The sequence below is a fragment of the Cebus imitator genome, unplaced genomic scaffold (genome assembly GCF_001604975.1).
Source record: "Cebus imitator isolate Cc_AM_T3 unplaced genomic scaffold, Cebus_imitator-1.0 Scaffold207, whole genome shotgun sequence".
Lineage (NCBI taxonomy): Eukaryota > Metazoa > Chordata > Mammalia > Primates > Cebidae > Cebus > Cebus imitator.
In genome coordinates this window covers 1140636-1146822 of record NW_016107522.1, presented here as the reverse complement: position 1 = coordinate 1146822, position 6187 = coordinate 1140636, and the positions used below count along the sequence as shown (strand labels likewise).

The 6187-nt window shown below is 47.3% G+C and overlaps 1 long non-coding RNA gene across 1 annotated transcript in view; it reads right to left on the bottom strand.

Annotated features, from left to right (window-relative positions):
• Positions 1–707: 707 nt before the first annotated feature.
• Positions 708–6187, bottom strand: part of LOC108317783 — a 34983-nt gene continuing 29503 nt past the window's right edge. The window contains exon 4 of the long non-coding RNA XR_001830886.2: positions 708–850. This is a non-coding gene — a long non-coding RNA (uncharacterized LOC108317783). The remainder of the gene's footprint in view (positions 851–6187) is intronic.

Here is a 6187-nt window from a genome sequence, read left to right as displayed (position 1 = left end):
TTTTCTTTCTTTCTTTTTCTTTTTCTTTTTAAGATGGGGTTTCACCATGATGGCCAGGCTGGTCTTGAACTCCTGACCTCAGGTGATCCACCCACCTTGGCCTCCCAAAGTGCTAGGATTACAGGCATGAGCCTCAGTGCCCAGCCAATCCATTAATTTTCATAGCTTACAGTATTCCGTTGTATAAATGAACTGTGAACTTGGTCCATTTTGGTCCATTTTTTGGTTGAGACTATTATAAACAATGCTTTTAGGAATGTTCTGTATATGTATCCTGATATGCGCATTTACACATACACCTTTCTGTCTGGTATATTCCCATAAGTGTAATTTCCAGGTCATCAGGGATAGGTCAGGGGAAATACATACTTTCAATTATTTAGAAAGTAGTAGAAACAATTGTTTTACAAAATGATTGTTCCAGTTTACATTTCCGACAGCAATCCATGAGAGTTCCAGCAGCTTCACATTCTCATCAACACTTATTACTATCGATTTTCTTAATATTAGACATTCTGGTGAATAAAGGTAGTGTGTTACTTATCAAGTATTTCATAACAAATTATGCTCATAATGCAGGGGCCTAAAACAACATACACTTATTATTTCAAAGTTTCTATGAGCCAGAAAGCCCGGAGTGGCTTGTCTGGATGGTCCCGGTCTCTCACAAGGTTTCACTCAAAATGTCAGCCAGGACTGCTGTCATCTGAAGGCTCAACTGGGGCTGTAGGATTCACTTCCAAGATGGCTCACTCACATGATGTGATGGCAAGAAACCTCAGTTCCTTGCTGTATGCGCCTCTTAGCAGGTCTGCTTGACTGTCCTCATGAGGTGGCATCAACAAATGTTCTGAGAGAGAGGGGCAAGGGGAAGAGAGAGAAAGAGAAAGAGAGGCCACATTGTCTCATCACCTAGTGTTGCGAGTGATACACCATTACTTTTGCCTTATCCTGTTTATTTATTTATTTTTATTTATTTATTTTTTTTTTTGAGACGGAGTTTCACTCTTTTTACCCAGGCTGGAGTGCAATGGCGCGATCTCGGCTCACCACAACCTCCGCCTCCTGGGTTCAGGCAATTCTCCTGCCTCAGCCTCCTGAGTAGCTGGGACTACAGGCACGTGCCACCATGCCCAGCTAATTTTTTGTATTTTTAGTAGAGACGGGGTTTCACCATGTTGACCAGGATGGTCTCGATCTCTTGACCTCATGATCCACCCGCCTCGGCCTCCCAAAGTGCTGGGATTACAGGCTTGAGCCACTGCGCCTGGCCGCCTTATCCTGTTTATTAAGGTGAATCACTGAAGTCTAGCCATGCTCAAGGAAAGGGAAATTAAGTTTCACCTATTGAAATGAAGAGTACTGAAGAAGTTGTGGACATATTTTAATACTACCACAGGGATCTCACTGTGGTTTTAATTTGTACTTCTCTGACTGAGATTGAACCCTTTTTCATGTGTTTACTGGCTATTAACTCTTTCACAAATTACCTATTCAGGTATCTTTCACAATTTTCTGTTGTTTTTTGTTTTTGGGATTTTTTTTAGTTTTTCTCATTGATTTATAAGAGTTTTTTCTACAGTCTAGATATGAGTCTCTTGTCAATTATATATGCTGCAAATACATTCTCCCACTCCTAGATTGCTTTTGTATACTCTTAATGGTTTCTTTGACAAACAAACTTTCTTAATTTTAGCATAGCCTAAATTATTAGTCTTTTTCTTTATGGATTATGTTTTTTATATCTTGCTTAAGAAGTCTCTCCTTACTCCAAAGTCATAAAAATATTTTCCTATTCGGATGACTTTCTAATGTGTGACCTTGCCTAGGCTGGACTATATTTCCCTGGAATGCCCTTTCTAGCCTGCTTTCAGTTAGTGAGGGTACAGGGCTAGGCTGGGCAACAAGAGGTATTCTCTACTGAGAGCAGGAGGACACAGGGAAGCAGTGCCCTTTCAGGCATGCACACGCTTTCTCTAGTTACTCATTCGAGCCCTGGCCTTCATGCTGCTGCAAAGAGATTTTGCAATGTGATTAGAGTCCCAAGTCAGTTGACATTAAGATAATCAAAAGGGAGATCACTGCTCACAGTCAGTTACAGATCGAACTTCTTGTTCCACTCATCCCCTACTTCTCACTACTGCACTTAAGTCATCTAAAATAAAAGTGGGAAGAGATTATCCTGGATGGGCCTGACTCAGTTAATTGAAAGGCCTTGTTAAAAGGACTTAGGCATTCCCTGAGCCACACTCCAAACAGCCCCTGACAGCCTGCCCATCAGACTTCAGATGTCCTTAGCCTGCCCTGACAATTGTATGAACCAATTCTACACACACACACACACACACACACACACACACACACACACACAGATTATTGACTGGCTCTGCTTCTCTGGTTGAGCCCCCACTGATACTCCTATATTATCTTTTGAAGCTATATTGTTTTGCCTTTCTCATTTAAATCTGAATCCACCTGGAGTTGCATTTTTGTGGATGGTGTGAGGTAGGGGTCAAGGACTTTGTTTTGTTTTCTTCTGTTTAGGTACTCAATAACCCCAGCATCATTTCTTAAAAACCCCTTCCTTTCCTACTGCTTGACCAGCTTTGTCATAAATCAAGAGTGTGGTATTCACAGGTCAGAGTGTTTTGAGCTGATCTGCTTTGGCCACCAAGAAATTAGTTTTCAAATTTGCTCCAAATTTCAAGAATTGTATCGGACTTTATGACGTGATTTCTGAACACCAGTTTACCGCTGGCCTTACCCAGTGGCCCAGCGCATGTTTTCCCGCTACTCTGTTTGGCACACAGAGTGGCTATTCATGAAATCTTGGTGTTCTCCCCTTCCTCTGCTTTGGAAAACAGAGAAAGCCATAGAATTGAGCTATAGGAGGGCTGCTAAGGAAGACAGGAGGTAGTGAAGTGGTCCCCAGAAGCCCTGGTGACCTTTTTTTTTTTTTTTTTTTTTTTGAGATGGGGTTTTGCTCTTGTCTCCCAGGCTGGAGTGCAATGGCACAGGCTCAGCTCACTGCAACTTCCACTTCCTGGGTTCAAGCGATTCTCCTGCCTCAGCCTTCCGAGTAGCTGGGATCACAGGTTCCCACCACCACACTTGGCTAATTTTTGTATTTTTAGTAGACACAGGGTTTTGCCATGTTGGCCAGGCTGATCTTGAGCTCCTGACCTCAGGTGATCTGCCTGCTTCCACCTCCCAAAGTGCTAGGATTACAGGTGTGAGCCACCGCACCCGGCCCCTGGTGACTTTGCTGTAGTGGGACGAGTAGAGGGATTGATCATCAGAGCATGGTGGGTGGGGAAGCCTATCACCACATGGACTGCGCAGGCCACATGATTGTCACCTGAACTCAGTATACCACACAGACACCGGCATGGAGGAGGACAGCAGAGGGTCCCAATCCCACAGGAGCAGGGGGGTCAAGAGGGAGAGCTTTATGCAGCAACATGAATGGCACTGGAGGTTGTTGTGTTAAGTGAAATAAGCCAGGCACAGAAAGACAAACTTCACACGTTCTCACTCATTTGTGGGAGCTAAAAAATAAAACACTTGAACTCGTGGAGGTGGGTAGAAGGATGGTTACTAGAGACTGGGAAGGGCTGTGGAGGAGAAGTGAGGATGGTTAAAGGGTACAAAAATATGGTTAGAACGAGTGAATAATATCTAGTATTTGATAGCACAATACAGTGACTATAGCCAGCAGTAATTTATTGTGTATTTCAAAATAACTAAAAGAGTCTAATTGGATTATTTGCAACACAAAGAAATAAATACTTGAGGTGATGGATACCCCGTTTACCCTGATACAATTATTATGCATTGCATACCTGTATCAAAATATCTCATGTAACCCGTAAATATTTATACCTACTATGTACCCACAAAAACTTTAAAAATAGAAGGGGGCCAGGTGCAGTGGCTCATGCCTGTAATCCCAACACTTTGGGAGGTCGAGGCAGGCAGACCACTTGAGGTCAGGAGTTTGAGACCAGCCTGACCAACACGGAGAAACCCCATTTCTAGTAAAAATACAAAATTAGCCGGGCGCGGTGGCGCATGCCTGAAATCCCAGCTATTTGGGAGGCTGAGGCAGAGGAATCGCTTGAACCCAAGAGGCAGAGTTGGAGTGGGCCGAGATCGCACCACTGCACTCCAGCCTTGGTGACAGAGTAAGACTCCATCTCAAAAATAAAATAAAATAAAAAATAAAAGGAAAACAATGTAATTTGTTAAAACTATAAACATCCTGTAACAACACTCCTTCAGCATAACTGCAACCGTCGCTCTTGCAACAGTGGGTGAAAAATGCGCCCCTGACCTAAGCTGCTGTCAGCTCCCATTTTGCCCGTGTCCAGCTGGGCCTCACCTGCACAAACATGGGGTCTTTTGCCCAGTGTCATCTGAGCTGCTGTACAGCAGCAAGCCTGGTTCTTTCCCTGAATCTTTCCAACCAACAGCAGCCCCCTGGGACCTGGGCACAGAGCTGAGCACGCAGTGGGTGCTGCCCCAAAAGCTTTGAACAACTGGATGCATTAAGGGTTAGATACATGTGACTCCCCCACACCATGCACCATGCCCCCCAAATTCCTAAGGAACCTCCTTGTATCCTGGCCTAGAGTGGGCCCACTGTCACACCATCGAGTGAAAAAAGCGGCATGAAGCAAGCCTGTGACACGTGTCATCTTTTCTACAAAATTGGAGGGAAAGGGGAATTTATGCACATATTTGCTTGAATATGCAGAAAATATCTCTAAAAGGACCTGCAAAAATCGTGGGATATTGGCCGCAGCCGGAAGAAGGCCGGGGGGAGAGGCAGGGCAAACCCTTTCCTGGGAGCTGCCGGCACCTTTTAGCTTTCGAGCCATGTGAACAGCCTGGCTGTTCACAAAACCAAAACAATTATTTTTAGAAAAAAAGAAAAGAAAGAACAAGGCGTAGATGGCCTGAAGGCGCACATCTCCCCAGCTGGGCCAAGACCAGGACGGGGGCATGAAGAGAGGGCTGTGCCCATCCTGGGCAGGAGGCCAGCCCCGCCTCCCAGCCCCTGCCTTCCTGAGGCCCCTCTGGCAGGAGCCCTCACAGGAGGTCTGCAGGAGCCAGGCCCGCCTCACTGTTCAGCTTCCCTGGGATCTCTCCTCCCCCTTGGTGGCTGGCAGAAGAGGCTCTTTTTCTTGGCAAGCCACCGTCTGTGAAAAATGCGGTGGCCGTCAGGCTGCATCTGCAGACAACAGCTTGGACATGGATCTAATTAGGAAAAACCTCTTTACCTCTGCACTGTAAATCCTCACTCCCTGCGTCAGCCAAGCCAGGCAACGAGGAGCAGAGAAAGGAAGGCTCCAGGGAAGAGCACGTCCGGCTTCCTGGCAAATATCTGTGGCTGGGGTGGTGGCTGGGAGTGCGGATGTGTGCTCAGAAAAAACAGCCCTGTGACGCAGATCAGACCTAGGGGAACTGTGGGCATGCACGTGAATTAACGTGTACAGGAGGGTCGGGGGTGATCGGGCATGTGTGTGCGCATTTGGGTACATGTGCATATGTGGAACAGGCCCCGGTGCGTAGGGGAGACGCCTGGCTGTGCAGTAGGCCTGCCTCTGGGGCTCCATGCCTCAGGGGATTGGGAGCAGTCACATAATTCTGCTGATTCCAACCCCTGCTTGGCCAACCCCGCTTTGTCACATGTTAGCCAGGTCTCTAGAAGATTCTGTTAGTCCTTTAACTTCAGTCACTTTACGTGTAACACAGGGTTACGGCGAGGAGACACTGAAAATACCAAGCTGGCTGGAGGCTTCCCAGGAGGCAGCAGCTCAATGGTGGGTCAGTGCCAGGGAGTGAGCCACGGCGACTGGAGTCCGTGCCTTCTTTTCTGGCTTCGACGCTGGCCTCACTGATGGTCCTGAAAGTACATGACTTTCCCCACCGTCTGACCATAGGCAGCGCTTGTGGCCCAGCGTCCCACACAGGGCCTGGCTTGGGGCAGGCAGAGAGGCCCAGGGTGAGAGGTGATAGCCCAGCTGAGGTGCCATGGTGGCTGCCTGTGGGTGCCCAGCCCACAGGAGGCCCCATTGTGCTGCAGCAACAACCAGGCCTGCCCTCCTCACCCACCAGGCCTGCCCTCCTCACCCACCAGGCCTGCCCTGCTCACCCACCAGGCCTGCCCTCCTCACCCACCAGG